The 23520-nt window shown below is 38.2% G+C and overlaps 1 protein-coding gene and 1 non-coding gene across 2 annotated transcripts in view; one reads left to right on the top strand and one right to left on the bottom strand.

Moving 5' to 3' along the window:
- Positions 1-23520, top strand: part of DPP10 (dipeptidyl peptidase like 10) — a 1313078-nt gene that overhangs the window by 284714 nt on the left and 1004844 nt on the right. The window lies entirely within an intron of this gene.
- LOC141568054 (U6 spliceosomal RNA) lies at positions 12631-12734 on the bottom strand. The gene has a single exon (XR_012491070.1). It is a non-coding gene; the product is annotated as a U6 spliceosomal RNA (small nuclear RNA).

The following is a 23520-nucleotide window of genomic DNA, read 5'->3' as shown; positions in this document are numbered from 1 at the left end:
ATCTGAGAAAACAGCCAACGTAATAGGCAACTACCATTCAGTAGTGTGAGCCATTCAGGAAGAGGGGCATTAGTGGGCTACAATGCATTAGACCGGCAGCCAGGCTTAATTTTGAAGTCAAGGAAACCTTCCTCAGGGCAATAGTCTCTGTGCTATGTCTCGGCGAAGGGAATGGGAGAACAAGGCAAAAGAGTTCTAGGCAAAGTCCGCGACAGAAGTTAAACTCCAAAAGGAAGGCAGAACACACAAAGTTTGATGGATCAAATGGCTCTAGCACAGAGGAGAGGGAATGGTGGAGAGTTTTTGGGAAAGATCATGTTAGAAACATAACGTCGGGCCAGATCAAGACAGGGTATATTTATATTGCCAAGGACTTTGTCATTTATGTTGATGGTGATGGTGAGACAGTTAATGGTTTTGAGCAGAAGACTGACTCACTATAATTTGTATTTCAGAAAGCTCATCCTGGCTACATGATATACTATGGATTGAAAAGGGGCAAGGCTGGAAGGAAAAACGCTTTTATTTGTTTTTCAGCATAATCCTTATGATAGCTACTCTTACTATACACCAAGCATTTTATAGGAATCCCATTTAATCTTTATAATAATGCTATAAATTAGGTTGTACCAGAATCATTCTAATTGAACAAATAAGAACATGTAACTTTAGGAAGTTTAAGTAATTTACCTAAAGTCACACAATTGGTTGTCACAGTCAGGATATGAATTCAGTCTGTGCTCTTACCTGCTGTACCACCACCTTCACGCTGGAGGAGAAGATGGTCTGAACTAGGTAGTGGCAGCAGGAGAGAGGGGAAGGCAACACATTTGAGAGCTATTAAGGCACGAGAAAGGGCAGGTCTTGGTGACTGCTTGAAGGTAAGTGGTGGGGTAAGGTAAGGGAGATGGTATGAAGAAGTTTTAAAGTTGGCTCAGGGTCACTACAAATTTTTCCCTCAACTTAAGTTGGACCCTCTCTATCCTTGGACAATCTTTTCACTTGTTTGGTGGCTCAATCTCTCTCTCTCTTTCTCTCTTTTTTTTTTTGTCACAGCAGCCATCTCAAACCTTCTCTCTTCTTCCACAGATGCTGTGCTGTTCAGTCTCTCCTCAACCTCAGGAGTTGATTACATTTTCTACTTGTTTTTAAATCTTTGGCTAAGGACTGGCAGTAATGTCCTTCTTTTTGTCAGGTTCAAATTAAGTGAATGCTTCTTTAACAAAACATTTAGAATGTAATGTGAAGAGATAAAAATCAATGAAAAACAAGACCTATTTATGTCTTGCTCATAATAGTATCAAATTACAGCATCTATTTCTAGCCCTGGTTTCACAGTCTTTTGTTATGGAGGTTTTGTTTTTTGTTTGTTTTTTTTTGTTTGTTTCAAATAGCTGAGATGATAAGACTTCCAGCCTCTGGAGGTACAGGTAAGGAGGGGAAAATTTCATCAGCAGTAAGGCCTTGCAGATATGAGTTGCCCACTCCTTTCTCCAGAAATTTCAAGAAGCTGTCTGACCCTCTCTTTTATATTTTATATGATTGATGGTGATGACATCCGAAAACAACTTTTATTTTCTCATTTAGGTCCAGAAAGGCTAGCTTTTGCTGTTTTCGAACAGAATTATTATAGAGCAGCAAACATGATCATTACAGAGAAAGATCCAGGTGCTTCCATTTCCTTCCATAGAAAGAACTTACATAAATTATTTCTTGAGCTAAAATGGACAAAGCCTTATGGTTCCACACTTTGGAACCATATACAGGAAGAATTATCACAGGAAAATATGCGAGAAGGTGTTCCAAAATATTGTGCTGCTCAGTCCTTGCTATTATTTGAAGCAGACAGGAATACTGAACTTTGTGGCATGGCACATGCATTGCTTTGTCAGAGCTGTCATAACAAGATGCCACGGACTGGGTGGCTTAAGCAGTAGAAATGTATGTTCTCACATTTCTGAAGGATGGAAGTTCAAGTTCAATGTGTCAGCAGGTCTGGTTTCCTCTGAGGCCTCTCTTCTTGGCCTGCAGATGGCCGTCTCCTGCCTGTGTCCTCATCTGGCCTTTTTGCCTTTTCTCTGCGCATGGCCATCCTTAGTGTCTCTTTCTCTTCTTATAAGGACACCAGTCAGATTGGCATTAGGCCTGCGCTAACAACAACATTTGAACTTAATTACTTCTTTAAAGGCCCTAGCTCCAAATACAGTCACACTTTGAAATACTTTAACATATAAATTTTGAGGAGGCACAATTCAGTCCATAAAAACACATCCTCTTATTTATTTTTTATTGTTATCTAAAAACAACAACAACAAAAGAAAAAGAAGAAGAGCTCTGGCCCACAAAAAAATATAGAACAGTTACAATAATGGCACCCAGTTTGATAACAACATTTCCAGGTTTGGAGACCAGAGAGTTTTCAGTACTTGCCAAAAACTGCAATATTGTACACTTGAAACCTATGTAACTTTATTCGCAATTGTCACCCCAATAAACTTGAATTAAAAAAAAAAGGCAGGAATAAATTCTTTCTAATGTTCTAGCCCTACTTTGATTTCCTTAAAATAAGTAAAGGTCCAGAAGTTTCAAGATGCCAGGATGTATAAACATCTTTCAGATGGTTTTCACTCGCCTCTCTCTCTTTATTCCATGATGTAGTAAACATACTGACCATTATCTGCGTTAGTTCCATCCCTCTGCTGATGAGTTTTTCTATTTTCTTTTTTGAATGTGCAAGCAAATCAGCTTTTCATGAGGGTGATGAGGATTTTGCTTATGATCAGGCATTATAAGCAAATACAATATTTCTTCCTTTGATGGGGAGAAATATCCTGATTCTTCCATAATCTTTCATGGTAACTTCCAACAGGAAGTCTGCAGGCATTTGAGTAGCCAAAAGTAAAATCTGAAATTCTGAGAAAGAAGCACACAAATCTTGCTCATAAGTTAGTTTCTCAATTAAGTTCTTTCTAAGATAGATAAAATATATATATATATATATATATATATATATATATATATATATATATATTAACTAGGGTGATTATTAGGGACGTTTAGGATTTTAAAGGAGAATTTTCTCAAGGTTCGCTCCTACATATATATAGCCACCTCCTAAAACCTCTCTGGACCTACGTGTATACACTTCTTCCCTACCAGTGTGCAAAGAAGTATCTCCGGTCATTTCCAAGTCTTCTTCAACTATTCTCAGGATTTCATCATTTTTCTCTGGGATTTTGTATTTTCAACTATCACCTCTCTAGGCAGTATCACACCCCTTTCTCCACTGGTTTCCTCCTCCTAAACTACAAACATGCTCATGCCTCCTTCCAATTTCATAAAATTATAATAAATGTATATATGTGTTTGGCCAAACTGTGAATTTCTCAACTGCAAAAACTGTCATATTTATCCTATATCCCTAGCATAATTCCTAGCTTATTGTTGCTTTTTGAAAAATATGAATGAATGAATGAATGAACGAATGAACGAATGAACATCTGTACAGGGCAAAACCTCCAGGCAAAAGTTGAATAGTCAGTTGAATGTATTTTAATGATGCAAAATAATTGGATACTATTTAGAAAAATAAAATTGGATACTCAGTTTCATAAAAGACAAAGTATATAAAATAGTTAATTATTTGGATAATAAAATTTCTGAGAAGAGCCAATGCTGGTAATTTGAGTCAAGATCTCTTTCCCTTTCATTTTACTTGAACAGATGTGGGGACAAAAACGATTTTCAAAAATGATACAGCATTCCTCTTGCTTTTGGCTATGTGTTGCATGGTGCAAAGTGAGGAAGAAAAAAAAAGCCTAAACCTTTTAGTGCAGTTTGTCTCTTTCTGATAACCCAGATTTTTGTCATGATATAGAAATAGTCAGATCTGGAAAGACTCCAAGAATTTTCAGGATTATATTTAATGATAACCTTAGGCTGGATAACTATCTAGTAAGTCAATCTTTCAATCAATAAGTGTTTGCTGAGCTCTTCCTAACTACACAGTAACTGTGTTAAGTATTGCAAAGAACATGGAAGCCTGTATGCTTGTACCTTCCATAATTGTTGCAATCTACATTGATTAACAAAAGTAATAAATGTGAAATAAATAAGAAATGGTAGAGAAGAAATAGTTGTGGTCTTTAGGAATTATTGCAAACTGAAAAAAATAAAATGAAATAGTATTATCTCCTGTTCATAGTGGTGATAAGGACAGGTGTTAGATGTTAGTTGTTAGCTGTTTATCTAATTCAGCCCATTGAATTTAATCAGACGAGTCTCCATGCAGCAGGAAAAATGCAGTCAGACTCAGTCCTCTCTTGAGCTATGTGGAGGGTCTTGACAGTGACCTGAACTTGTGTCTGATTGAAAAAATGCATACAGTTGTCTCCTCCATCAGTCTGATCCCAGAAGACATCTTTTGGTTTACTACAAGTTTTTAAGGAAGGATGCAGTGGTCTGTGAAAAGGCTAACATTTCTGCAGTGGAGAGAAATCTGCCTGACAGATAAACATCCCTCCAGCCTTTCCTAAACCCTATTTTTAAAGAAAGCTTGATGGAATGGGAAGTCTGTAAGACTTCAAGGAGAAAAACTGGAGAGATGGAATCAATAGAAGGCATTCTTATTCCCATCTCAGGAAATCCGGAGATCTGTGTGTTCTTATTTCAGAAGGCTGGCATCTAAGAAAGTCACATGGTGATTTGCAATTACCAAAGCCCCAAAGGGTAGCACAGGACATCCAAGACTTTTGGGACTGAATCAAGTGACGTGTGGTCTGCTCTGTCAAGGACTTGCTCTGTGACCTTGTACATGACACTTAATCCTGTTTCCTCAGCTATATGATGCAGATTGTTTTACCCATGTGGCAAAGCTTTTCTCAGAATAGAGTAAAATGAAATATGTAAAAGCACCCTACACAGTGGTTGGCACATAGTAAGAATGAAAACCACAATCTTAGCTAATGCTTGAGCAAGCTGTCTGCCTGGATGATTTCAGAAAGGGTAGGAATCTCCCCCTCTCACTGCTATGGTACACCCTCAAAACATGTAGCTTCTCAGCTGATTGCTTAATTGTCTTAATAAGGTATAAACTGTTTATTCCACCCCGGGTGGAAAAAATTAAGCCTGGGAAACAGAGCGGCCAGATGTCATTGGGTTAAAAGGGGACGATCTGTGCTGGAATCCCTCTTCCACTACTGCCCTGCTGGATGAACTTCCAGGTGAGTTAATGTTTTTGAACCTCAGTCTACTTTTCTATGAAATTAAAAGGGTAGAAATGTGGGGTAGAATATTGAAGCTGGTCTAAGATGGAAAAGGAGGACAGGTAACTGCTCACTGACCCTGGCCCTTTCAGTGGCTCTTCAGCCCATGAAGCACACATCCATGACCCATGATAGGGGGCCACAGACTCATTAGTGTTCATGCTAACTGTCCTGCAATCTCTACACTACTGGTATTTTTTTCTCTCTCCTCTTATGAGTCTGTTCTTCCATATGCGTGAGATGCTCAGCGTGTCTTTTGGAAGCCCAGATACCCGTCTCCACTGCTCTCACTTATCCTAACATTAAACAAGGATCTCTCACAGTACCCATCCTTAGAAATACAGGCTCCCCTCCAATTTATCTCCAGTTTAGTTTCCCTGTTTCCTAGTTTGATCTCAATTTGCCAGCAGGATTAACACATCAAAGTAACTGAATCCTTTGTTGACAACTGATAAATGGTTGCTGTGCTACAAAACGTTTTCTACATGTTACGAAAATGTCCATTAATCAGAATAAAGGAATTTCCATATGAGAAATACTATGAGAGATTCAGGTGCAGGAGTCTTTCTTTTCTAACATCCATTCCACTACTTTTCCACCTATTCGTAAGTCCTTTTAGGAACAAGGCAAGCTGTCATTCATTCAGTTGATAACATTTGATTAATTGTATGAATGACAATTGAAAGTCAAGGTAAATCTCTGTTCTTAAAATGACAACACAGTCAACATCTCTCAGTTTTACCTGTTAAGCATTCATTTACGTTCCTCTAGTGACAATGTTTAGATTGTCCTTTGGGGAACTTCACAATGCATGCAATCCTATTGAGAGTGTCCACTGTGAAATACGCCCTGGTTTTTTTTTAACCCAGTTTAAAAAAAAGAAGAAGAAAATGAAACATGAGGCTGTCAAACTAAGGGCTCTCCATTCCTGGGATAAGGGGTAGGTGGTGTGACTCTAACTAGCTCAATCAGACTATCTCTTCTCAAACTGTATTTTGAGTGAAAATGGCACCAGGTTATTCATTCATCATGAGGACTTGGATGCACATCGGTTTTTGCTGTCTAGATATTCACAAAGATGTTCCAACCTTTCTTTGATCAGGTTTTTCAACAATTCCTCTGATTCTGTAGGCTACTCCCTTCTTTCCAATGAATTTATGTTTTCTTTCTAAGATAGGCCACATTTACATTGCCTGTAACTAAATAACCTAAGTAACAAATCTAAGGAAAACATAGCACATTTTGTAGGCATGATGTTGGAGGCAGTGACAGAGTGGCAGTGGGCTTGTTATAAATTAATTAAAACCTTTATCAAAGGAATGATCAGGTTTGGTTCCAGGTCAGTTATTTAAACATGCTATTTCCTTCAAGAGCTGGTTTCTGTGGCATATACGATAACCTGCACTATAGACTTCATGATAAGGTGGAATCTGGTCATCTTGCATAATTCTTATTTGGAAAATTGTTCAGAGTTTCAAAAAAAACACACACTCAGAATTCCAAGTTAAAAAGTTAATTTGCTAATGGCCACCTGGATATCAGGCACTTTATATATATTGTGGCATTTTTATCATAACAATAATTCTATAGGGTAATTTTATCTTCATTTTCATGTTATAAAAAATCCAAAACTCAAATAAGCAAGAATTATTGGTTTTATAAATAAAGGATGTGGGTAAGAATCCAGTTTTCCTTGATTGTCTACTTACCAAAACTATTTCCCAGGCAAGCGAAACATGTTTTAAATGATGCTGACATAATAGAGGAGCATCTGGTTATCAGAAGGATAACCTGGACCCCTTTCCATAATCATTTTTGCAGTTCAAGGTGATTTTTGGGCAGTAGCAAAGGCCAGAAAAGAAATATAGGGGGAGAGCTGGATTGGTGTTGAAGTCTCTAAAAGAGAATGTCAAGGGGAAAGGAGTAGTGAGGACTAGGGACTCTTGCTTAAATTTACTGGAGCGTAGTCAATCCTGTGTCTCTTCCTCGCCTTGGCCTAGGAGGGCAGGAAGAAAGCAATGAGAGGAGTTAAACCCTTTGTCTGGTGTTGAATTATGTCTCCACCCCTAAAAGATATGTTGAAGTTGCAATTCCTGGTACTTGTGAATGAAACATTAAAGGGAGACTTTGCAGATGTAATCAAGTTCAGATGAGGCCATTAGGGTGTGCTCTAAACAAATATGACTGGTGTTCTTATGAAAAGAGCACAACGCTATGTGAAGACAGAGCCACCCAGGGAAAAGATGGCCGTGTAAAGACGGAGGCAGAGATGGAAGTTATACTTCCACAAGCCAGGGGATACCTGTGGCCACCACAAAGTGAAAGAGGCAAAGAATGATCCTCCCCTAGAGGCTTCTGAGAGAACATAGCCCTATTCACACCTTAATTTCCGATGTCTAGCCAGAAGTGTGAGAGAATACATTTCTGTTATTTTAGGTCACCCAGTCTGTGCTCCTGTGTTACAGCAGCCTTAGGAAACTGCTATAATCCTCATCAGCATCCTCTTCTACAAGTAATGAATTCTAGATCCCTCTCTGTACATGCTGAAGTATTAAGAGAGACTCTAAGGTATAAGCAACCTAAAGCCAAAGGGAAAGGAATGAAAGGAGTTCTCGCCACAACCAAACTAAAAGATTATTTTGGCCACAGATGGACTATCTGGAACCCAACTTACCCAGTTCAAATCTAGACAAGCATGCTGACTCTCCACGTAGATTTTTTTGTTTTGGAACATGTTCTTGAGGCCTTGTGCCAAAGCATGATACATCAAATGCAGGTGAGTCAATATTGCACCCACCCCCCACCAAAAAAAAAAAAAAAAAAAGAAAGAAAGAAAAGAAAAACTCAGCAGATTTGTGTTTAGAAACATGGCAAAATCCAACCCATGTTTACAGAGGACTTCTAGAATACTTACTAGTGATTTCCCACCCTTCTCCAGGAAGAGGACAATGGCATGTTGTAAGTTTATGGATAAGTAGGAGAGAACAATAGAAAAGTTGCTTTAATGTTTTTTTCATATCCAAACCTGAAGATTGCATTAAAAGAAAAAAAAGCAAAAGAAAAACATAATTTAACTTGTAAAGTTAAAAATAGGAGTAAAAGCAAATAAGATAGGATTCTTAAATCTTGAGAAGACATAATTATTTCAGTAATAGTCAAGTAGAACACTGCAGAATGATTTTCAGTTTTCAAAAATAATTCTATTCCTAGGGGATTTGTTTCTAAACAAGTGTACTCAATATCAGATACATCATAATTCTGATCAAGGAGATGTCATGAAGGCATAAGTACAATTATTAAAACCCCTATAAGTGAAAATAACAAGATATATTCCAAATTCTGTAAAATGCAAATTCTGGAAAAGTGTATTGAAAGGCAGTCCAGTGTAGAAAATAAGAGCTCCAGTTCCCAAGCCTCACTGCTGGGTTTGGATGTCAGCTCTGCAACCAAGTAGGTGTGTAATCTCTCTGTGCCTGCTTCCCCATCTATAAAAACATATGATCACCTCACTTTGCTCATCTGTAAAAAATGTGGTTGTAAGGATTAAATTATTTAATACTTTCAAAATGTATAAAACATGACATATTATAGTGCCACATAGAAGGTGCTGGATAAATATTAACTTTTGATGATGGTGTCTCTATGAGTAGGATTGCTGGTCTAGGTCTTGGCTGTGATGGTGATGAAGTTTTGATCTTGTCCTCTGGTAGTTTCAGACTAAAGATAATAATTATTCTAAGGAAGGCACAAAGTTCTAGACTACAGATGCAGGAAAGGATCTCTCTGGCTGAAGGGAACCTGGAATGCTTCCTGGAGATGGGGGAATTTGAACCAGTCGTGAAGCAAACAAATTTAACCAAGCAGAGTCCGGGATCCATTGGCGCAACTAAAGAAGAGAAGAATTTAAAGATTCAGGGTTGGCTGGTAATAGGATACACGGAAATCAATAACTAGATATGCTTGCAGCTGGAAAGGTCTGCTGGCAATCGTGTCCTTGCTGAGAAGTCTGAACCTTATTTTTCTGGGCAACAGGGAGCCATAGAAGACGTCTGAACAAAGAGTGACAACATTATAGTTTAACTGGTTAAAAAATTAATTATTAATATATCTAACTGGACTACATTGAAGGTGTGGGAGGTTACAGAAAGAGAACAATTTGGAAGCTATTTTCAACAATGAAATGAGAGACACAGTGAAGAATGAATCATAGTTGAATTTGGCATTGGAAGGAGTAATGATTTCCATGTATGAGAAGTGGGAATGGGCTGGACTAAGAAGGACACATAATGATCAAGTAGGAAATAATTCTGACAAGGAAGTAGGAGAAAATATTAAACAGAGCCCTCTACACAGGAAATAAATTTGAAATGAAGCAATCATCTAGAGAATGTAGGTTAAAGACAGATTTTTTTTTAAATTAAAGTTTATTGGGGTGACAATGGTTAGTAAAATTATATAGGTTTTACGTGTATATTTCTATAATACATTATCTATATATCACATTGTGTGCTCACCACCCAGAGTCAGTTTTCCTTCCACTGCCATATATTCACCCCGTTTACCCTCATCTACCAGCCCCCTCCCCACAAGAAAGATTTTTCATGTAGAGGAGGGATAGACAAACTATGGCCACCTGGCCGAATCCTGTCTGCTGCCTGCTTTTGAAAAGTTATATTGGAATACAGTCATTCTCATTAGTCTATGTTTTAGACTAGTCTATATTTTGTCTATGGATGCTTTTTGTGCTCCAAGGGCAAAGTTGAGTGGTTGTGCAATATATGGCCACAAAACCTAAAATGTTGTCTCTCTGGACCTTTACAGAATACATTTGTTGACCCCTGATCAGGAATATCCTGATATTGAGGTAAATTTCAGAAATTGAGTTAGCTCATTTAACCACCTTGCCATTCCTTTGGGAGTGTATTGGAAACAGCTTCTGAAATTTCAGACTGTAATTAGAGGCTTGGGAACTAGCATTTTTAGAAGAAAAACATGGAGGGAAGATATATCTGCCTCATACCAGTATTTTCTACTTTATTGACAAAAGGCTATCATGTAAACATATACAATAATAGGTTTTGCTTTGTTCCACTATGGAGAGGAAAATAAAAGGAATGCAATACCAGACTATTTTAATTCAGTCGCAGAATTTTTTAATCAAACCTGAACTTTCGTCCGTGTGGGTGAGTCCATATAGAGCATAAGGAAATACATGGCATGGTGACTGCCCTTTAGGAATTTTCCAATCTCTATAAGCAAATGTTCATATACGAAAACAATATAGGGCAATATTGACTATATGGGATAAGAATTAATTTTCATTTGTTCCCCTTCTTTCCGTTTTTCTTTAGCATTAGAGACAAAGACAAGTGTCCATAGAAACTGAAAAATGCTTTGAAAATCAGGACATTTTAGAAAATGTCTGGGTTTTATCTAACACATGAGGTTTCTCTTGAAATATCTGAAGATCTGGCAACACTGGGCATGCTAACCTAGCAATTCAGGCGCCCCCTGGAGCTGTGTGGTAGCCACCCTTTTATGTGGGAAATATACTCTTCTGTTCACATGATTTCTGTCATTCATTCTTGTCTCATGCTGAACCAGCTTCACTTATTTATATTACCCACTGGTCTTTCAAAGCAATTGATTTGCAATCCTTTATTTGGAAGCACAGTAGACTTCTTACTGGTGACTCGCAGGAGAGAAGGGGGCCTCTGACAATGCGTCTTGTTGTCAGTGCTTTGACTGCTTTTATGCCATCTCTCATTGCACTCTCATTTTATCTTTCCTTTGCTTTATTTCTGTCCCTTGTTTCCTACCAGCAGGAAATTGACCAAAGAGAATTGGACAATTGTCTCTCTTTCAAGTATTCATTTCTTTTCTTTTTCCTTCTCTCTCATCCTATCTCTCTTGTTCTGATCCTTTACCCAAATGTCGTGTGAAATGCCAATAGAAATAACCATGATGACACAGAGCTCAATAGATGTCCCAGGGGTTCAAAGAGCAGAGTCCTCTTTGGCTTCATACACTGGGTTCTATTTCTGCTGAGCCAAGTGCATTTAATTCACTCATTCATTTGCGAAGAACCCATTATCCATCTTCCTTTGTTTCCTTCCACTACTCATAGGGCAGAAAAAAATCGATATATTTTTTAACAATTCAAAAGGAGAATTTAAAAAGCAGTCCAAAGTGATTGAACTAAAGCCCAAATGGATAGGTGATCTACCCATAGCTATAGAATATAGTCCTGAACAATCTCTCCTCAGGAGAGAGAAGCCTGCAGAACTGGACTTGACGTCTCCGGAACCTGGGCCGGTTGCAGAGAAGAGGACAAAGGCTTCCATAGAGCTGTGGAGGGTGGCCTGAGCATCATGCTAGAGAAAGTGTCCAAAGCTGCTATCCTCCTTTGTATTTGATGAATAGACCTAAAGGAGGTGGCACAGACATTGTTTAGAACTCTGAATAAGGAATCAAAGCAAACGGCTCTAGGAGTTTTGCGATGACAAAATGAAAATGGAAATGGGAATATCAAAAAGAACAAGGTGCTATTATCTCTCTCTAGCTGCCTCATGCCCCTTCACCATTTAAGCATAAAATGAATAAAACTCAGAAAAACAAAGCTTAATTCACCAATGAAACTTTGTTCCTGAAACTCAAGTTGAAACAGAAGAGAGACTTCCTAGGCTAATCTCCATATATGCTACATATGTGTTTATATGCATACACGTGTATATATTCTTAGTGAAAATACACTGTAAATATCATATAGTTAGTTCTGAATAATTTGTGATGCCATCTTGGCATGAAGGAGTGTTTCCTCTTTCTCTCATTAAGCAACTGAAATATAAGTAAGAGGAGGATGGTAGTAAGAAAGCGCATTCCCATTCCCACATCCAGCATTTAGATGTTAGTCTCACACACACAGTATTATTGCTTTAGGATGCATCTTACCTGACAACTTCACTTTAAGAATAATAAACTATGCCCTTCACTAGTAAAAATGAGTCTTTGGTCTGTCTTTGTTTTTATCAATTGTTTATTCTTCGTAAGGGAGATAAGTATGAGATCCTTTATTTAAGTACTATAGAAAGGAATTTTAGACAAAAATACTGTACTTTTTGAATACGAGTTACTAAAGTTACCTACAACGTACATTTTCCATCTCTTAGCTGCATTCTGTACTGTTGATATAAGCATCTGTCCCTTACAGTTTTAGCAAGCCTTAGCATGTAGGTGTAATGGTGGCATTGTCTCATTATAAAATATACAGAATTGCATAAAGCTTATGAGTACATTTTAATAAATGGTTTTCAGGAGAAAACCTGTAAAACCAGTGCTAGGTCAAGAAATAGAACATTTTTGGAGCAAAAATATATGACACTTCATGAGTTTGCATGTCATCCTCATGCAGTGTGTGCTCTCTTCTCCGGATCATTCAAATTGTAGATCATAGGCTTTGTTTTCCAGCCCTGTGTGGTTTTAATATTGGTCTTGACTACTACAGTCTCACTGGGTTATTTCACTGTTATCAAAACTACTTACTTTGACTTTGCACTTCTGTTATACGTTTTTCTAGGAAACTTTTCCCCCCTCAACCACTGCATTATCTCACTTAGCCAATGCATCTCCTCAGGAATTTACTCCACATCGGTGCCAGTCAAATTATGGTCCATCAGTGCTTAATTGTAAACTCTTAGTTCCTGGCCTGCTAGGAGACTGAGTATAGAGATTGAGAACAAACTCTTAAAATATTGAAGGTAATTTGTCAAGGAAATTTTGTGACTCTTGACTCTAGTAATTTAAAAAAAAAAAAAAATGGGCTTTGTATTTTACATTATTTTATTTCATTTTTCTCAACATTGATGTTTATACTATTTTACAAAAGTATATATCCATGAAAAATTGGAAGTGAAACAAAATGAAACAAATGAAACTCTGGCCCTTCACAGTGATAGTTTGGGAGGCACCGCTGCTAAGGGACAGAAAGTACTATGGAATACTTTTCACTTAGATCCTGTGAGAAACAGACACTGCGGGCATTTCAAATTCTCTTCAGTTAGGACAATGGGAGTTTTTCAATCTGGGCAGAAGAACCTGGTATTCAAACTACCAAAAAAAATGGGATCTTTTCTGAAGATCCCGTTTACAGTCAGAACGGTTTGCTTTGTTTGTTTTACCAGTGTCTTTTGTTCTCATGACCACAACCCATGACTAGGGTTATGGGATTTATATTGATATATTAAAACAAGGAGATTTATCCCAGCACTGTTTTTAAGAGCAAATGATTAAAAATACATAAACACGAAAGAACAAGGGTTAATATACTAACATTATGGTGTATACAATGATGGCACACCCTCAGTCATCCTAAATGCTTGTGGTAAAATAATTAGTATTTGTCGTGGATGCTCTACATATGTTGGGTGAGGGGAAAAATGTAAGATACGAAGGAGTATATATTTAGTATGACAAATTTTGGTAAAGACAACATATGCATTCTCATGTAAAGGGACACACATACATGAAATGTTCTCAGTAAGTATCCTTGGGTGATCAAGTTATTTATTATTTTTCCTTTAAGCTTTTCTGTGTTTTGTATCAAATACGTGGTTTTTTTTTTTGTGTGTGTTTTTTTTTGTTTGTTTGTTTTTACTTTTGTTAATGTACATAAAAGAAATTGAATGGACAGAGTATGTAGGAAATTTTGTAATGAAAGTAAGGGGACCCCTTGGAAAGATCAGCTAGTCCAAGATAAGGATATGATGAAGGCAAAATGTGTGGGAGGCTGAATGGAAAAGAGGAAAATAATCTGTGCATGATACCAGAATTTTGGAAGCTGCTTCAGAGAAAGAAAATGATGAATGAGCCCCACCTCAGACTAGATCAATCAGTGTTTTGGAGGAGCACAGCAGGCATCACTATTTTTAACATCTTTCCAAGTGGTTCCAATGTCCCACCAGGTTTCAAACACTGGGGTAGATGATAGTTCACCTATTCTACCAAATTAATCCATGTTGGCTGGCTGGCTTTCGGGAACTGGAGTTGCATTATTCTTCCAAAGCGCAAGGCTAAGGATAAAAACAAGAGATTTTTCCTTCTTACAAAAGCACGTCATCCCCTCAACACTGGTGGGGTAAGGGTGAGGATTTTATTTGTGTGATTGATTACAAGTTTTGGAATCAGCAGTTGAAGTAATCTAAGCATTCTGAATTTTAAAAGCTAATTTTAATGAGGTAAAGCTATGATCTGGAAGTTGAATGGCAAGATTGCTTTAGGGTATACAGAGCTGCCTCTCAGGCAATCCTCTTGAAAATATTAATTAGCACCAAACAAAGAACAATGGGCGATGTTTGCTTTCTGCCTTGGTGACTAGATTGGGACAAGCCATTTTGCATGTGAACAGAATGTGGAAATAGCAAAGAGTTTTAAGTAACTATTTTAATAGGTTTCATCCCACTGGGAGAGACACTTTTGATTATCTATGACCTATACCAATTATCATGATTCTCCCCACCGGCCAACCATAATTTTAATAAGTAATCAAATACAGCCTGCAGGTTCTGTGAAATGCCAAATATACGTACAAGAGCTTTTGCTAGTTACAGAGCTAGTAGTACTTGCTACCTGACCTTTTTGCAATTTCTCCAACTGCTTATTCACACTCTAGCCACATGTTTAAATGCTCAGAGTTGATTTGGTTCTTATTGATCCCAGGTTGCTACCTGTTTGGGCTGAGAAATCACCTTCTGTGGACATCTAGGGAGGCCTGCCTTGCTGGGAGAAGAATTCCCAAAGAAGCTTGGTTGGAAATTTAATGCAGATCTGAAATGGTGGCTAGTGAAGATTCACGTAGTAAATGAGATATAATAAGTCCCCAGTGGTCTAGGCCCAAGCAAGTACCTGACAGATCAGGATTCACCAAGAAGCTAGCATGAGGTAATGAGAACAACACATTGAAATAAGTGCCTCAGGTTCCAAGGAGGTTTCCACCGAGCTCTCTCTCTCCAGGTGTTAATCCATGTCCTTACTCTAGCCTCACTCCCTAGATTGTACTTTACATGTTTGTAGTTTAGGCTGAAAACCACCTGGAAATCCTGTTCACTTTTCTGTTCCGTGACTCAACTTCTGCATCCTTCACTCTATAAGCACTTCAGTGCTTCTAAAACTTGAGTGTGCTTACCAATCACCTGGGCTTTTGTTAAATGCAGATTGTGACTAGGTCAGTGGGTCTGGGATGGGCCTGAGATCTGAATTTCTGACAAGCTTCTAGGTGATGCTTCTGCTAGTGTGCTAGATCATTCTATGAGTAGCAAGGCCCCAACAGTGGTTCTCCAACATTAGTACATTAAAACTACCTGGGGGTCTTGTTGAAATGGATTGCTGGATCCTACCTCTGGAGCTTATGATTCAGCCATCTGGGGTAAGGCCAAAACTGTACATTTCTAGTAATTTCCCATATGATGCTAATGGTTGGGGTCCACTGCCTTAGATTATCTGCTCCCAACTGAATTCATCTGGAACTACTCAGAAGGACAGGTTGCTGCCTCTTCCGCTGAACAGGTGCCAATCCTTCCTCCTCTTTTGGCAGGTTATTCAAGGATGACAATGGAAAGATAAAAATCTTCTTACTCTTCAGCTATCTGTAAAATAGAAATGTTACTGTAGTCAGAGAGAATAGGGCTGACGTGGAGAGAAGCGGGGAGGAAGGGAAGGAGGAGGTGAGGGGAGACAAAGAAGGAGGAGATGAGGTCATCCTGAGGAAAAGGTGCAGCTACCAGACTGCCCAGAACTGGATTCGGGCAGCCAAGAGCAGATCCAGGACACCATTTTGCCCCTCAGGTGAACTTTAGCTAATTATCTTAGATTCTAATATTAGTAGCATGGCAGTCAAGAAAAATCTCCACCCCCTGCAGTTCCATGACAGTTCCGACAAGGGCCAAATAAGGACAAAAATCCCTCCTCCTGTCAGGTCAGTGAGGACGGCAAGGACCCTCTTGGGAACACCTACAACGTCACCCTAAATCTTGAATATTTTATGCCATCATTTTAAAGATGATAAAATCCTAAACCTCTTTGCTCTTCAGGGCAGTTGCTCATCTTCTGGGCCTGCCCACTCTCACACCATCTTTAGAGTGTATACTATTTCCTGTCTTTTCTTTTGTTTGTTATCAGTTTCAGGTGTACAAAACAATGTAATAGATATTTACACCCCTCAGAAACTGATACCCCCTAATCTACTACCCCTCTGACATCGTATATAGTTGTTATAACTCCACTGACTCTATTCCCTATGCTGTACTGCACATCCTGTGACTATATATATATATATATATATATATATATGTGTGTGTGTATACACACACACATATATATATATACACACATATATGTATATAAGATTATAGTTGATATTCAATATTATTCAGCTTCAGGTGTACAGTGCAGTGGTCAGGCATCTACACTGTCCATGAAGTGGTCTCCCTAATAAGACATGTGCCCATCTGACACCCTACAAAATCTTTACAACATTATTGATTATATTCCCCAAACTGTCTTTCATATCCCCATGGCAATCTTGTGGTTACCAATTTGTGCTTTCTAATCCCTTCCCCTTCTCCCTCATCCCCACCCCCTCCCATCTAACAACCCTCAGTTTTTTCTCTACATCTCTGAAACTGTTTCAGATTAGTTTGTTCATTTATTCTATTCTTTAGATTCCACATATAAGTGAGATCATAGGGTTAATATCCAAAATTTATTAAAAAAAACAAAAACTCATTCAACTCAACACCTAAAAATAAACTCAATTAAGAAATGGGCAGAGGACATGAAGAAACATTTTTCTAAAGAGAACATACACATGGCCAACAGACATGTGAAAAGATGTTCAACCTCACTAATCATTAGAGAAATGCAAATAAAACCACAATGAGATACCACCTCACCCCAGTCAGAATGGCCATCATCAATAAATCAACAAACAACAAGTGCTAGCGAGGTTGTGGAGAAAAGGGATCCTTTACGCACTGCTGGTGGGATTGCAGATTGGTGCAGCCACTATGGAAATCAATATGGAGGTATCTCAAAAAACTGGAAATGGAATTACCTTATGACCCAGCAATTCCACTCCTAGGTATCTATCTGGAGAAATACAAGATGCTATTTCCTTTGTTTTAATAATCCACTGATTGCTTGGCTTTATTCATGTAACTTATTCGATACGTCCTTGAATTCTATCCTGTGATGTTTACCAAGAACTCTTTTTTCGGCAACAGAAAGAAAAAGCCTCCCCAACTTTTAAATACTGAAATGTTATAGAAAAGAAAAATAAAATGAAACAAAGCAAAATATAATCACGCAAGCACTCTGATTAGAGATTGGAAGAAAAAAATGATAAATGCGTTGTGTCTATCTATTGTCATCTCAGTCTGCACCGTGTGTCTGCTCAGCATCCTGTACCCACTCGTACCTGATCTCAGATTCAAGCTGCTGGAGCTTCATAGTAAAGAACAACATTTTGTTACCTACCATCACACAGCCTAAAGAGACGGGACTCAATGTCCTGTCCATAGCAATGTTTCTTATACTATTGCAGGCATCACAATTCTCTGGAAAGCTGTTAAAGTGCAGATTTTGGTCTGTGGTGGGGACTGAGGGTTTGCATTTCTAAAAAGCCCCAGATGTTACTAAAGCTTTGGTCCCAGACAACGTGGAGAAACCACTGTTTTAAGGGATCAAATTAAAAGACACACCTGTTTTACTTGCTTACATTTTCCACCAATTAAGAAAATACAGAAAATCAAACTAAAATCTTGCTTTTGCTGATGAAGTTGATATTGGAGAATATGTCATAGGTACAAGTCATCTATAGCTTTTTTAAGTCTGAGCCAGAATTAGACACGTACACCCATTCACAAACAGTGCTGAACCCCACAAGCATCGCCTGTGGGGACCTGCCCCTGGGAAAATGATGGTGTGGCGAAGCAGAGCGAAATGCACGCTCCCTGTAGGCAGCTAGCTCCCATAAAAACATGAAGAAAAAGAATCAGGGGTAAGCAAGCTCAGTTCCTTCTATCAGGCCCGCCAATTAAGTAAATCACTTTTCGCTCCCAAGGAAAGCGAAAATGAGGGAATAGAAAGAGACTGGCAATGAGGAACTCATGGATATCCTTCCCTGGAAACAGAAGTGGGTGATTAATTAGTAGCCCCCCTCCAAAAGAACCTAAGGCTCAAGCTTGCCAACCTACTCTCACCTCAAATACCAGGCTAATGTTTTCCTCCAGTAAGTTTAATTAGTGACTAAATTGAGTCCAAATTCTGTCCTAGCTCAGACTAGCTAGCTAACCTCTCTGAGCTTCAGTTTTACATCTACACAATGGGGAAAGAAGTCAACTTATTATAAGAATTAAATAAGGTATCACTTTACATCTAGAAGGGACTCTCTAGATAGTGATTTTTCTTCTCTTACTTCCTCCTTCATCCCTTAGCCTTGTGATTTAATACAATGAGATATTTTTTATTGTACTTGACCTTGAAGAATTCATAATCTTAAAGAAAAGGGCACAAATATAAAAAAGTTAAATGCAGTAAAGGCAATGTATAGAGGGGCTAAAAAGAGATTAGTGTGAAGATGAAAGGAAATAATACATAAAATGCCTAATGGAATACTAAGCACATAGTAGTTTCTCAGTTCAAGATTTTATATGTACATATACAGTTCAGATGACAAGGTGGGGAAGGGATCCAGAGTTGTCCTGCAGTCGTTCTGTTGGGGCATCTTGGCTTTGGGTGGCTCCTGGAAGCAAAACAGCCTGCTAACAGCAGGGGAGGGGCAGGCCTTCTTAGGGATGGAGAACAACGCAGGCAGAGACTTAGCACAGAGGTTCAAGGGGCCAGTGAAACAGGTGGCTGGCCTTGGGTGAGGCGATCATTTGTTCTGCTCACACCCAGGTTCACGCCTGAGCCAATCACCAGACTTAGCAGGTCCCCCAGCTCGAATCTTTTATATCCATTGCCCATTCAGGTTGCCAGCACCAAGAGCAGAAGTAGCAGTAATTTCTCTGCCTTTTATGTATAATGTAATGGCTCAATTGGCTTGAATGTCGGGGCAACTCTAGAAGTCTAGAGAGCGACAGTCCATTCTGTGCTTGACTGTAGTTATTATTTTTTCTTCTTCTTCTTTAAATTATTGATTCTCAACCTTGGCTGCACATTAAAATCACCTGGGAGTGTTAAAAATAGCTGATATTCCTTGACTCCACCCCAAGTCAGTGATATTCAAATCGCAGAGGGTGGCATCTGTATTATTTTAAAAGCTCCCCGGGTGATTGTAGTTTTCAGCCTGGGTTAGGAAAGTCTGCTGGAGACCAAAGCAGCTGCTCCCTTGTGTGGAGCTCGCATTTCTTCATTGAGTTTTCTCAGAAGTAATTATGAAACTATTAACAACAATTGACCAGACTCTGAGTATCCCATGAAGAATATCTGTATGAGATTATGAAATAAAATTACAAATGAAAATTTGCTTTCAAATATAAACTGAGATTCTCTGGCAAACAAAGTGACTGTTGAAATAAATGGCTAGATTTCATGTTAGTAAATTATACAAGTTATTTTGAAAAAGATTGGGGATGCAGTAACAGTTTAATAAAAACATAGATATGACAGTTTGAGTTTGATTAGATCATTCAAGGCAGATTTATCTTTTTTTAATGATTAATAGCTCTCAAATTGGATGTTTTTATTGTTCTGGTGGTAAGTTGTTTAAATAAATATATTGGAGAAATCTTATTTCAGTTAGCAGAACTGGGAAATAAATCTATTTATTCAGACTCTTCTTTTTCATTCATTCATTCATTCATTCATTCTTCATTCATCATTTACTCCTTTGTTCATTTATTTCACAAATATTTATTGAATCCTCTCCTTTGGGTATGTAGCACTAGACTAGGAAATAGTTAAATTATTTGTGATTAAACAGATTTGATTTCTGACCTCTTGGTTCTTACAATCTAATGGAAGAAAGACAGTAAACAAGGGAAAAAAAAATAGGATGTACTAAGTTCAATGAAGAAAACACACCGGATTTATTGATTGGGGAAAACTGTGTGTATGTTGGGGGAAGGGAATCTCTACTATAATACAATCAGTAGATCCTCCCCACTCTCTGAAATAAAACTTCAGGATGAGGTGGGGCTAGTTGTAGAAAAAGGGAGCTTTGAGGTGGAGAGCATTGAGGCCAGGAAGAACTCAGGATGTTCAAGGGTGTAAAAGAAATACGTGCCAAAATAGAGAGTTGTCACAAACGTGCATTCATTATCATTTCTTTTATTTTCCAACTGTATTCCTTACGTCTTTTGTATGCCTTTTTTTTTTCCTTTTAGCATCAATTGAAGTCAGTATTTCTTATTTCCCATGCAGTAGGAGTTTAACATAGCTGTGAGGACACAAGAAAGAAAGAAAAACAAATGGTAGGAGGAGGAATTATGATATAAGAAAGACATTACATGTAAAATATGAAGGTGTTGGTTCAGAAAATGGCAAAGGAAGGTAGGTGTCTAGCATGACTTGGAGGTCTGGAGTATTAGGCAGGAACTCATCCATGAGAAGGGCCTTGTAGACTGGGGAATCGTGGTCACCATCCGAGGCCATTTGACAGCAATTGAAGTTGGAGGGGAAACGCACATACATTTAAATAGGACAAAAGTATTGACACTTAGATAAGAAAGTGAGAGAACCAACTCAGTTCAGCTCTCCATATTTGTGACCATTCTGAGCGCTTCTAAAATAGTTCATAATCAAAACTGATTTCACAGTGACACTCAGCTCTGGCTGCATGTTAGAGTAACATGGGGCGATTCGTCAAAACCCTGGAGTCTAAGCTACACAACAGACACCTAAATCTGAGCTTGTATGGTGCAGGGCCAGGGAATGACACTGGGTATTGGGAATACATTTAACAAAGATTATAAATCACTATCCCTGCCCTCACAGGGCATCAGTCTTCATAAAGTGTCAACCCAATATGGCAAGAGCAGGTGTCTCCCTTAAGCTCTCCATTCCTTAGCTCCTTCCATCCCTAATTGTCAGATATTCAGAAATTTCTAAGCATATTCTCATGAGGTCATTTTCCTTGCCTGAAACATCACTTTTTTTTGTTTGTTTGTTTTTCTGACTGGGAAAATTCTTCACATTCTTTAAGCATCAGTTCAAATATTATCTCTTAAGTCAAACATTTATTTAGCATCCTAGGAAAAAAATAATTATTTCTTGGCAAAACAGTTTGAAGAAAGTTCTGTTGAAGTACCCCTCACACTAGTCATCATGTGACTTCTTTATGTATTAGATGATAAACTTCTCAGAGGCTTAGTTATATTACAATGCATAGCCCCTGGCCTGGTATCTTAGTATATTAAGTCTTGAATAGATGGAGGAGGGAAGGAGGGAAGAAAGGAAGGAAAGAGGGAAAGAATCAGCAAACTAGTTTGCACACTGGGGTGTCTTTGGCAGCCAGAGGTGTAAAGGTACCAGAAACCTCTGAAAAAAGACATGAAAAGGAAAAATAGGCGTACCAGTGAGACTTTACTTATAAGAATACTTTCAACATTTTCAACTTAGTACTTGATCTTTTAGCTTTAGAATGTTTTCTTCAAATAAACTTTTATTAGGTGGCCCAACATATATAATAGAGTTTGATGGTTCTCTAAGTGTGGTTCCCAGACCAACAACTGTGGAACTTATTAGACATGCAAATTCTGACAATTCACTCCAGATCTAGTAAGTCAGCAGATCTCGGGGTGGAACCCAGCATTCTGATTTAATAAGCTTTTTCAGGTGTTGCTGATGTGTGCTCAAGTTTGAAAACCACTGGCATAGATCGAGTGGAGCTACTTTGGTTGGAACACGGTTGGTCAATAGCTAACAATCCCCATACCCTATCCAAGCCACATACCTTAAATGCAGTTCTGTGGGGAACCCTCCAGAGTCCCTCGGTTCTCACAGAATGCTACCTAATAAACTAGCCTTGCAAGTTTGCTCCCAGTGCGTGTTAAACACAACCCTCAGTGCTGCCTGCCTCCATAGTTCTCCTGGTTCTCTGCATGGGTACTTCAAGAGAAATTATTTCTGTTGGTCAGTTTTAGATCCAGACTTTTGTCACTTCACAGAATTACGTATCTAATGATTACGAAAACTTTTGCCTGACAAAAAAAAAAAAAAGTTAAAGCAGTTAGCAGTTTGATATGTGCAGCCAGTTCAATCCCGTACACTTTTAGCCAAACAAACCCTCCATAACACTGTAACGTCCATGACTGGCTATCCACACTTCTGCAGGTGCTATTGACGTAGCATATGCTGAGCGGATCCTCAAGCTATCATTCCAGTGAGTCACATATTAGACAGTCAAAGCTATTTTCTGAGTACAGTCTAATCTGAGGATTTTTTCTCCTCTACTTAAGAATTCATAGCTGTGTTAATTTAGCATCCCTTCTCATTACATAGCTTCCGAGTAAGTTATATAGTAATGATGAATGATAAATCAGATGGCTAGGCCTATATTACTCATGGCATTTTAATAGTATTAATCTGGGATAGCTCCTAATTGTCTATTCTACAGTCTTTAATAAGAATATATAGATGTTTCCATTATTCTAATTGTATTTCAAATAAATGTATGGGCTCAAATTTTCCCTCTAACCCTATAACAAATAAGGCTAAATTAGAGCTGTCGCTATACATGAAAAATGAATTATTTTACAGCAAAACCTTGATTAATCACACTAAAAAATAGCATGAACCTTAATTCACTGTACATTGTCTGCATTTAGCTTGTTGCATAATGACATAAAGAATAGAATGATAAAGTTCCATAAGATTTTTAAAAAATTCGAAAACACTCAAAGCACCCCCATATGCTTTTCACAGCTGTAATCTAGTTAAGTGAAAATCGTTGTAAGATAACTTTGTGGTTCGGTAAGATTTTTAGTTATGAAATAAAAAGTTGATAATTTCCAAAGCCTCCACCTGCAAGACAAGAAGTGGACTAATGCATTTTCAAAGGGTTTTCATGGGGACTGAGACAAATTGGGTTAATTTTGAGGTTATCAAAAAGACCACTTTTCAAGTGTTCTACTTAGTCAAACTTTTATTGCAGTAACTACATATATTGATCATATTTAGGAGAAAGAGGGAATTACCCAGAAAAATGAAGTTTCCAGAAAATTGATGTTTTCCATATAAAGTGCCAAAACATTTGTATATC

This window comes from Rhinolophus sinicus, chromosome 17 (assembly GCF_057876585.1).
Source record: "Rhinolophus sinicus isolate RSI-liver-muscle chromosome 17, RSI-T2T, whole genome shotgun sequence".
Taxonomy (NCBI): domain Eukaryota; kingdom Metazoa; phylum Chordata; class Mammalia; order Chiroptera; family Rhinolophidae; genus Rhinolophus; species Rhinolophus sinicus.
Note: the sequence above shows the minus strand (reverse complement) of the source record. Positions and strands in the feature narration are given on the sequence as shown.